Genomic DNA, 12,125 nt, shown 5'->3' on the forward strand with positions numbered 1-12,125 from the left:
TTTAGGTTCACAGCAAATTTGAGAGGAAGGCAAATATTTTGATGATAATGATGAGTATATGAAAAAGCAAACAAATAAATAAACACACACAATAATGCCTTCTCAACTATGGCTTCCCACATTTCAGAAAATCAAATCTACTTGGACTTATTAATATACGACTTGTGGCACACAAAATAGTTTTAGTTTCAATATATGAAAACAAGCTGAGTCACTGCATTGATTTACTGTGGATCTAATGTAGCCTATTGGAAAGTTTTTGTGTGTGTATGTGTATGGTGGATTTGTTTCCCCTATGACACAAACATCAGGAAGAAACATGGTTAGAAGGAGCCCTAGTGCTCACACTTAGGAGAGAACACTGGAGTCAACACAGACACACTCTGTGTGGAAAGGCCTTGCTTGTCTAGACAGGAACCTGAACCAGGAGACCTCACGACCCTATGGTCATGGGTGACGGGGAAGGGGTGCATTCATCACAAGGTCTTCATCAGCAGCTGGAGCTCTGGAGGCCTCTTTCTATGATTTCTAATCACCTGCCCTGCCCAGCTTTTACTCCAAGATCCGAGAGATGAAGAATGGACTTTCAACCCATCTGGGTGTTAGTGCTAGAGCCTTACACTAAATTATGAAATGGGGCATTATTTGCACTCCAAGGGCAAAGGATCAAGCAATTCTTGCCTCCTAACCTTACTTGTGCTTCTTAATTCCCTTCTGGAGAGCCCCAGCAAGAGTCCTGCCAGAGGCTGTCCAGCACGTCATTCGTCATCTTTTTCTTTTTATATAAAAAAATTTCTCCCCTTTACCCACTTTCATGATGGGCAGAACTTTTAGAGGAATTTTATGAAAGACTCTTAGCTAAAACGTCATTCATGCTTTTTTATCACTTTACTAGTTTGGAGATAGGAAAGCAGGGTCTCTGTCAATGACAGGAATGACGTACTTGGCGTGTTTTTAAAAATATAAAGAGATCTCTCTATCTATCCAGCCAGCTCCTGGGGTCTAGGAGGGACTCGTGGTTTGCAGACAAGGAGATAAAGAGAAACTCACATTTGGAGAAAACACGATCTGGACAAGAACTAGAAAAGGCACTGCCTCCTCACATCCTGTCTTCCCCTCTGTGACTCTTAATTTTGTGTGTCAGCTGGACTAGGCTGAGGGATGCCCAGAGAGCCGAGAAAGCATTTCCGGGTTTGTCTGTGAGAATGTCTCTGGAAGAGATGAACATTTACGTTTGTAGACTGAGCAAAGGAGATCACCTTCAACTATGCGAGTGGGCGTCATTCTATCCACAGAGGGCCTGAATAAAACGAACAGCTGCAGGAAGGGCAAATTCACTCTCTCCCTTTGAGCTGAGTCATCCATTTTCTCCTGACCTGGGACATTGGCACCCCTGGTTCTTGGACCTTCTGATATAGACCAGGATTGACACCATTGGTGCCCCATTCGTGGGCCTTTACACTTGGACTCACACCTTTGGCTTCCCTAGATCTTAGGCCTTCGGAATCAGGCTGAATTACACCACCAGCTTTCCTGGTCTCCAGATCACAGACAGAAGGTTGTGAAACCTCTTGACCTCTATAATTGCAGGAGCCAATTCTTATTTTATGTCTATAGATAGATAAGTAGATATGTTATATCTCTCTCTCTATATGTATCTCCTATAGCCTATATCCTGTTGTTTCTGTTTCTCTGAAGAGCCCTGACTAGTACACCCTCAATGTGACTTTATTTTGTTCTTCTCCACCCCCACTTATTTACAGGCAAAAACGGAGAGCTCTGCCGAGGGAGCAGGGGAATTTGGTACCACCTGGGAATTTTTTGCAAGGTAGAATAATTCATCCTGCCAGCTAAAATTGATAAAATATACATTCTCTGATATTTTTGAAGTTTAATGATCTTTGATAAGAACGTGTTTTTCCCTTGTCATACATATATATATACAAACACGTACACACACACACACACACACACACAGAGGACATAAAATGTAGGCAGTTTGACATACTAATGTTAGATTTAAAATATTATATTAGATGCTAGAAAGCGTTATGCATTCATGTCATCATCCTGATTTCTTTATTGGCGGTGCTACACTTCAAGGAATATTAAAAACAAGAAGATACTTGTAAAGACAAAAATTTTGTGAAATGACAGTTGGATTGTTCACTGTGGGGTCTAGGTTGTTTGTGATATGATGGAAGGAGATTGGGAAGAGATGGGAGATGGTGTAATGACGGCCGAGCATTCATTCTTAAAAAGTGAGTTAAAAGTTTCTTCTTTGAAACAAGTTTAAATGTGGTATATTTTTGATTCATCCAGCAGATAAAACAAAAGTTTCTACAATTTTTATTTATTTATTTATTTATTTTGTGAAGAAGATTCATACTAAGCTAACCTCCATTGCCAATCTTCCTCTTTTATTGTTTTTTCTATCTTTTGCTTGAGGAAGATTCGCCCTGAGCTAACATCTGTGCCAGTCTTCCTCTACTTTCTCTGTGGGATGACTCCACAGCATGGCTAATGAGTGGAGCAGATCCACACCTGGGATCCAAACCCATGAACCCAAGCATCCAAAGCAGAGTGCATGAACTTTAACCACCCAGCCACAGGGCCGGCCCCACGTACCACTTTTTCAGATTCCTCACCCAGGCCAAATGGAGCTTCTCTGCATCCCTCCAGCACTCTAAATGGATGGTGTTCTGGTTCTGATTAGCGGTACTCGCTGTTCGTTCTTTAACAATGTGTTATGATCAAATAAAACACTTTCCATATTAATAAACAATAGATTGTTGAGAATGAAAGCCTCCAGATGCTGTAGAGTTCTCCTTGAGGAATACAGTAACAAAAATAATGCCTATTTCCACAAGTGATTTGGCTGAAGAAGAATGACACAACAATGAGCCAGGTCACTTTACATCCTCCAATATTGTCAGTGATGACGGTCATTAGACGATGAAGGTGGGGCCTGGATTGGAGCCACAGAAGGGGTCCAAGATCTCTTCTTCTGATTTAAAACACATCTTCCTTTTTTTTCCCTTTCAATACTATTTTTATTCAAAATGAATATAGGCCTGGACATACTGAAGTTTTAGAAACATAAATGAAGAGAAACATGTTGAACTCAGCTGAAGGATACAGCTTGCAGTATTGTAGACGATGAATGTCGGCAGGCGGGTGGGAGAGAAATGCAGGGATTGGAGGAGATATGAGTAATGCCTCTACCACACTCCTGAGATTCTCTAAGGAGAGGAAGCTGCCTTAGTGTAACAATACTGACTCAGGTCCCTCCTTTCACCTGCAGCACAGCAGGAAAAATAAAACGGCTCATGTTGTTGGTGAGTTTAAAAGGAAAGGAAGGGCATCTATTGACTAGACACTTCCTCATCGCTCTAAGTAGTGGGGTCACCCACATGGAACATGCTTCTGCTCTTCTCCTCCGGATTAGGCTCTGTCCTTAAAAGGAGATGCCTGTACCAGTCTGACCCTGGAGGAAGTGCAAGTCTCAACCGAGGACTCAGTATGGGGAAACCAGTTGCTAATATCTGGTTTGTCTTTAACATGCATTTTTTGTCGTTATGTTTCAACTAGTTGAGCACTTGAATGCGGGAGAGTAGTGCTCTGAATTGAGCCTCTCACACCCCAGCAAGCGGCGTATGGCTGCCAACTTTGAGAAACGCTGTGTATAGGGAGTTGAACAAGGAGGAGCAAAATGAAGATTGTAGAGAGATTATTGTTGGGATTAGGGCACGTGTGTGGTGCCTAGAGCTTTCTATTTGGGTAAGCCATTTTCAACTTGCTGTTTGAAGATGCCTCTTTTGAGCCATGAGGCTGTTTTTCACAATTGTATAAATGTAGAGTTGTTACAATTTGGCTTTTACATGTTAGCCTGGGCAGGAGGTATGAAGCCTTAGGCTTCTTCATGTTTTTTTGCAGCTTTATCCCCAAATGAGTGGCTATTTCTAGGGTCATCAAGAGTTTCTTCATATGTAGGCTGAACATGTCAGACCCGATATAAATGGCCATGGGTCTCAGCAACTGGAGAGACCTATAGACTTCCACAGAGGCAAAAGCGTACAGGCTGTTTGAATGTGGGTAGGGGTTGGTTCAATCAAATCTGAAGAGCAAGTGTGACCTCAACAAGTGCCACCCCAGGAGGCTTGGCAATTTACTGGCATCTAGGCGGGCCTCAGCTGAGGGGTGGCCTTTAGCAGGTTAAATAGCTTCAGGGTACAGACGACTGGTGCTTGATCATAAATGAATTACACAGTTACAGCTTTTCCTGTTGCAGTCATAAGGAACAGAATCTTCTGCATAGAAGCCTTTCATATACTGGGAGCTAAACATACTTGCTGCTTTAAATCTTTAAGGCACCTAAGTTCGGAGTGCACTATAGAATACCTAAGAGATCCTAGCTTTTAATGGTTAATATCATGCCTTGCTAAGCATTTATACATTGGTTGTCTCCAAAATCCATTCTCCATTTAAGCCATGCAGGATTTTTGAACATGTAGCTTACCTGCATGCTCAAAAGTCAAAAGAAATTCAATTCAAAGAATTGAACAGCAAGTTCCAGGGCCACACAGGTATTTTAAATGAGTACAGCAATTTCTTGTTCCCTAAGAAAAACCATAAGCGTAATTCCTGAAATTAATACTCTAAAAGAAAAGAACGAAGGGGAAGCCCATGAAAGGAGAATAAGGAAGTATCTTAATATATTGAGTCTAGATCTCAATTCAATGCTCGTTGAGATTTCTCCCCTCATGAAACTGAAAGTAGATAAGATTCATTGTCAGTAGTAACTATTTTGTGCAGATCCCCTGAGACAAAATCTAGGATGTTATGTTAGTGGTATAGGTCAGTAAGAAAAGGAAAAGTAAAATAGAAAATCATTTTGTAAATGTTACTAGCTTTATATATGTCATGGAAGGTAAAGGACAAAATTAAGAAATGTATTAAACTGCTATTCAGGAAGTCTTTCTGAAATGCATGAATGAACTGTAGAAAGAAGTAAAATATGACACATATACCACACTGCTGCCAAAAGAGAAGTCACTAATAGAAATGCAGCTTTTTGCATTTCATAAAATAAAGAAGTGTTTTAAATACTGCTATGATATAATGAAAGTGGACAAAAGAAAAGTATACAGGAGTGTGAATAGTAGCCCGATATATCAATTGCTCGTATATTTAAGAAATATCTTTGGGGCAGTGCACAAGAAATTGATAACCTAGACAAGGAAAATGAATGCCTGAAGGAAAAGGAAAGGAATGAGTCTTTTCACTGTGTATACTTTTGTACCCTTTGCTTTACATAAGAATGTTTATTGAAAATAAATAAATACCCTAAAGAACCCATGCAAAAATCTGTTAGAATTAATAAACAAACTTAGCAAATTTGCGAGATCCAAAATCAACACCCAAAAGACGGTTGCATTTTCATACGCTAACAATGAATAATCTGAAAAGGAAATTAAGAAATCTATTCCACTTCCAATAATATCAAGAAGGATAAAATATTTAGGAATAAACTTAGCTAAGGAGGTAAAATACACATGTACTGAAAACTACAAAATATTGCTGAGAGAAATTAAAAAACATGCAAATAAATGAAGATATCCTGTGTTCATACATTGTAAGATTAATATTGTTAAGATCTAAGTACTATTCAAAGTAATCTACAGATTCGATTCAATCTCTACCAAAGTTCCAATGATGTTTTTTAAAGAAATAGAAAAATACATCCTAAAATGTATTTGGAATATCAAGAGAATCTGAGTAGCCAAAACAATCTTGAAAGAGAGTAACAAAGTTTAAGGACTCACACTTTCTGATTTCAAAACTTGCTACAAAGAGACATTAATCAAAACAGTGTGGTACTGGCATAAAGATGCACAGCCCAAACGAGTGCAATAGAGATCCCAGAAATAAAAGCTTGTGTATTGTGTATATGTGTATTTTGACAAGAGTGTTAAGATCATTCAATGGGGAAAGGACAGTCTTTTCAAAAAACAATGTCAGTAAAATTGGATAGCCACATGCAGAAAAATGCAGTGGATCCTTTACCTATCACCATCTATGAAAATTAACTCAAAATAGATCAAATACCTAAACATAAGAGCTAAAACTATAAAACTCTTAGAAAAAACAGCGGAAAAGCTTCATGACATTGAGTTTGGCAATAACTTCTTAGATATGGCACCAAAAGGACAGGCAACAAAAGAAAAAATAGATAAATTGGGCTTCGTCAAAACTGGAAACTTCTATGCATCAAAGAACACTAACAACAGAGTGAAAAGGCAGCCTAGGATAAAATACTTCACATCAAACATCTGAAAAAGAAGTAGTATCCAACATATATAAAGAAATCCCAAAACTCAACCTCAAAAATACAAACAACTCAATTAGTAAATTTGTAAGGAACTTGAATAGATATTCCGCCAAAAACAGTGGCCAATAAGCAGAAGAGAAGAAGCTCAAGATCACTAATCATTAGGGAAATACAAGTCAAAACCAAAACAAGATACCACTTCACACCCATTAGGATGGCTATTATCACAAAAAGGGAAAACATCAAAGGTTGGCGAGGATATGGAGAAATATGAACCCTTGCGTATTTCTAGTGGGATTGTGAAATGGTACCGTTGCTGTGGAAAATAGTATGGAAAATAATACTCAAAAAATTAAGCATAGAATTACCACATGATCCAGCAATTCTGCTTTTATATGCACAATAGAATTGAAATCAGAAACTCGAACAGATATTTGTACATCCATGTTCGTAGCAGTATTTATTCACAATAGCCAAAAGATGGAAACAACTGAAGTGTCCATTGAAGGATGAATGGATAAACAAAATGTGGTATTTACAGATGATGAAATATTGTTCAACCGTAAAAAGGAAGGAAATTCTGACGTGCTGCAACATGGATGAATCTTAAAACATTATGCTAAGTGAAATAATCCAATCACAAAAGGGCAAATATTGTATGATTTCACTTATCGAGGGACTTAGAAGAGTCAAATTTATAGAGAAAGAAAGTTGAAACCATAGAGTTATGGTTACCAGGGGATTTTGGAAGGTAAGAATGGGTAGTCATTGCTTAATGGGTATAGAGGTTCACTTAGGATGTTAAAAGTTCTGGAGATGAATAGTGATGATGGTTACTCAACAATGCATACTTAAAAATGGTTAAAATGCTAAAATTTATGCTATTTTGCCACAAAATAAACAAATAATAAATAAAATTTACATTTAAGAAAGGAAAAAAATCTATGAAGCCTTCTCAATACTGGGTTTTTTTTTTTTTTTTGGTTTGTTTGTTTGCTTTTGCTGAGGAAGATTCACTCTAAACTAACATCTGTGCTGGTCTTCCTCTATTTTGCGTGTGGGTTGCCACCACAGCATGGCTGCTGATGAGTGGTGTAGGTCCGTGCCTGGGAACCAAACCCAGGCCACTGAAGTGGAGTGTGCTGAATCAAGCCCCATGCCATGGGGCTGGCCCCCTAAATCCTCTGTTTTTAATACCCAATCCAACTTCTTTCTTCTGAGGTAACTACTGATAACCTTTTCTTGGATGATTTTTCAGACATCTTTTCTGTGTGTCTATTTCTGTGTGTATTTAAGAGACAATGAGTGACAATTATCGAATTCCAAAGAGTGAATCTCCCTCCCTGAGTAAGGGAGGACATCAAAATCAGCCCTTCAAATATCCATTCTCAACACCAAAGTCCAGTCTACACGAGAAGTTCATTGAGGAGAGTCTCAGGATCCTGGAGAGTGCTGTGATATCTCCTATAAAATGACCTTAAACGAATGGGTATTTGCAGGAGGACAGTGTGGGGAAATATAGTTTAAAACAAAATCTCCTCCAAATTCAGCCAACCTCTCCAGAGAGGTAGAAGACAAAGAACACAATTCTGTATTGAATATGCGTTAAACCAGACCGTCATGAGCATCACAGGCATCTGCCAAGAGATGGCAAAGGCAGGCTTTTCCCATAGAGGGTAGTTCTGCAACTTGGAGCTCCACACCCTGAGGAAGTTAGGCTTCTACTTTCTCACAGCAACTGGAAGATACAGCACTGTCTCCTTTGATGTTTACATTTAAAAGAGATGGTAACCCGGTCCTTGAGAAGGGCATCCCCAGGTCATAAAGCTGGCGAGAGGCTTATTTACATTTTTAAAAGTTTTACGCACATTTCAAAGCTTGAGATAAAGAACTTACAATTGCACCTCTTCTAAAGTAAATGCTCTAAAAAGGGGAGGGGGAAATCTTGTCCATTACTTTGCCTTATTTTCAACTGGTTGAAAAGGCCTTTTAGTTTTAATTTGTATTTACCCTTACAGCTGGCATCAGAATCTGAGGGCGAACTCTTACCGAATCTCAAAAATTGGTAGGCCAGCACCATACTGGTCTGGAAGCAGAGCACCAGAGATTTCTTGACTTTCGTATCTTGAGAGACAAGGTGCTGGACTCTCACTTAGAAAAATCCAAAGGCAGGAGGGTGGAGAGAGCAATCTTCAATGACAATGTAAAAACACACAGGGCTATAGTGGTATAATGCATGTTTTCACGTGGATGCCATTGTGAAATGCTAAATGCTAGGAAAAGTAGATGCCGGGCAGGTAACAACCAAGTGAGCCAGAAGAGAGACCTCTGAAGTGGTCCAGCGGAGGAGGCAGCACTCAGGGATGGTGCAGCTTGGAGAGTGAGTGTTGGTGGAGTCCTCCAAAGAACCCATTGGCGCACCTCATTGAAAAGCTTGCATTTAGATGCCTCTCACAAAAGAGAGAATTCAAACGCAAGATAAAATTACTAACAGCTAAATAAAAAACTAACAAACTACGCAAAAAAACCTTTCCCTGTGGAAGTTTGATCCCTCCCATTTTCATCCTGGGAGTTGAGTGGCAGAAGCAAGGGAAGAAGGAGACAGAGCAAAGGAGGTGAAAACCATCATCTCCTTCCTTCTTCCTGCTCTTCTATCCACTGTCTGAGGGAAGGAGGGGAATGTTGAATTGGACATAAGATTAAAGACTGATATAAATTTTGTGAAATGTTTTCATGCCTCAAAATGGCTAGAAAGCCATAAAATCTTGCCAAGAATTAGGTGAAAGGGAGTTACGAATGTTGGCAGAAAGAAATCCAACAAAACGTCTGAGAGGAGGGAAAGGGTTCGTCTGTTTTCCAACAATACCATACGAAGTCCAACCCATTTATTAAACCATGGCCTATGCTATATGTTTACATCCAAAGCACATACACAGATTTTACAGTAGGAGAAATGCCAGTATAAACTCTTCCTGATATTTCCTTTGTTTCTTTGGTTATATAATCCATTTTCTTTGTTTTGTTTTGGGGACATATGTGGATGTGTTTTGCCATCTGTAAAGTATACAGATGTCTCTTAGTCCTTTTTTAAGTTATATTCATAACATAAATCATACAATTTAATTTGCACACTACTTTATCCCATTTTATCTATTTTTGTTATTACATAACAACATAACATTGTATTGTCATGGGTTGTAACAATTTATTCCCTTGTATGCCATGACTCTCGCAGTTGTAGGACTTTTCCACATTTAAATGGGTTCATTGCTCAACAGCAGCTATTCCATGACATGGTTTCTGTATTTCTGAATTTTTTATTTCCCTGCATCTATTTGTGGGTAGAATTTCATCTTCAAGTCATACCTTTTCAGAGTCTATGGGCGCTATGCTCTCTGAGCTCTGGCATTATTTGTAAAGGTCTTTCTTCTGCCTCTCTACATGAGTGACAGCTTGCTTGCGTTTAATATTTAATTCACCCTTTGCATCACTTAGCATTCAGTTGCCACTACATAACTGTAAATTGAAATTGACTGTATCTATTGAGACTTCTAAGCCAAACCTGATTTTTTCCTTTTTATTAGTTGGCTTACTTAAATGTTTTTTCTGCCTGAAAGCTTCGTTGATTCTTTCTTCACATTTAAAATTCAATATTTTCGCCCCTGACCGGTGCCAAGATCCTGGACACCTAAGGGTCTTCAAGTGGGAGGAGGTCTCCCTGACAGGGTGGCAGCATAGAGGTCCTGGGGGTCCTCTACGGTAGGGGTGGGAGTCAGGGAGGGACAGGAGAAGGCAGAGAGAGAGCTACTGTGGCTATCGTGATTGCCTTCAGGTTAGGGCTGCTCCTCCTGCTACTGCTTCTACCCACAGGATGACAGAATCCAGTAATCTTCACATTAGCTCCAAAAACAGCTGCCACCACAGCCTCAAAGCCACAGCCCACCAGGAAGGAGGAGGGCTGGCAGTGCTCTGGAGGCCATGGCTAGTTCCCTCCTGGTCTTGCTCACTTCTCTTCTACCTCTACATTTCTGCTGTTGAGAGAGCCAAGCCAAGAAACATCTCCACTTTCCCATCTCATCTTCTAAATCTCAATCCATAAGACATTTAGAAGTCCCGTGTGGCAGGGTGAAAAATAGGCCTTTATCACGTCTGCTAATTCCATTGCTTATATTATGGGCACAGAAAATGTTGAAAACCCCAAATTTGACTGGTTTTAAGAGCATAAGAAGGATTTTCCTAGATAGTACATGCAAATATTTAATCTTCTGGAATTTCACATACCAGAGGGAAGAGAGAAATATCTAAATAGTATAAGACATGAGTTTATTAAATGTGGCTTAAGAAATATGGAGATGGAGAACTCTACCTTGAAAATGAGAAGATTTCACCTTGATCAAGAAAAGAAAAAAGGACGGGATGTATAACGGATATTTAGTTTTCTTTTTGGTTCATTACATTTATAAGGCTATAAAATAATTCTGTAAAAATAAATTCTGTAATATAAAACACTTCCATGATTCTCTTTCGTACATTGGAAAGAATCTCCAGGTGTTACTGTAAATCTTTTGTATGATGTGAGCAATGCTAATTTAATGCTGGTATACTCTAAAAATGTTTTACTTTGTTATGTTCTCACTGTTTGGATTTGACTTTCTATGTGGTAATTGGCATGTGCTAGGTCAATAATGGATTGCAATCTATTTCAAATCCAAAGGCAGTGAGTAAATCTTGCTTATACACTGGTAAAGTCAACGGGTAGACTTTTCCCATCACACACTAACCGCAACTAAATTTTAAAATACTTTTTATTCCTGAATTTGTCCAATAATCTTTCAATTTAAAAAATTATGTGTTTTGAAGCTATATTTGACAAATCTTGAATTAAGAGATAAGCATTTTAAGAAGGCAAAAATAATGTAAATCTGGTATTTGGGAAGTGAAGACGAGAAGCTCAAATACATTAATTTCACACACACACAAACTTTTATCCTCCTTTTTAAATTCATGAATCACGATAGCCATAGTTAGAATGCTCCCTCTAATGGTCAATAGGTTTAGTTAGAACTTAGTCCTAAGGGTAAAGTGGGCTTGATATGGAAAGTAATTTTTTTGTAACTTCCTCAATACCCAGAAACTTTTTGAGACATAGACATTCCATGAGTTTTGGGTAGTGTAAATGGTCACATGCTGATGCTTAGATATTGTAGTATCCAATATGGCCACAGTAGTCTTAACAACCAACGTCAAATTTTTGCCACCTTTAGAAAGCTCCTCAGAGATAACCAGATCGAACAGATCTCAAGCTACTGTGAGCGTGCATCAACGCTCCCTTTTGCTTCGTATGTGAGCACTGTACATGTGTTTTGGATTATACTTTGTATATTTATGCTTTGATTTGTAGTAGCTTCTCACATTATAGAATTTATATGTACTGAGGAAAAACTAAAAAAGCAAAAAAATATCAATACACTCACTTAGAATATATCTCTATGTGCAACACTGTGGAGGAATTTTTCTTGAAACATGATATTTACTACCACTATGTAGATTCATGTCTTTACTTAGGTGAAGTTTTCTTTTGTTATATCTTTAATAGATTTCTGTTCCACTTTTCTGCTAATTTTTTCAAGGAAATCCTCTGTAAATATTCTGGATCTTTGTTGTTTCTCTTCCATATGTAGAACACATTTGTTTCTTTGTGTGACTTTCACCAGCCTTATTCATGGCATTGGGTACATGTTTAGTGACCTTCTTTATAGTTCTTGCTGTTTTTAATGTAAATCTCATTTTTGTA

Source organism: Equus przewalskii, chromosome 1 (genome assembly GCF_037783145.1).
Source record: "Equus przewalskii isolate Varuska chromosome 1, EquPr2, whole genome shotgun sequence".
In the NCBI taxonomy this organism is placed as follows: Eukaryota; Metazoa; Chordata; class Mammalia; order Perissodactyla; family Equidae; genus Equus; species Equus przewalskii.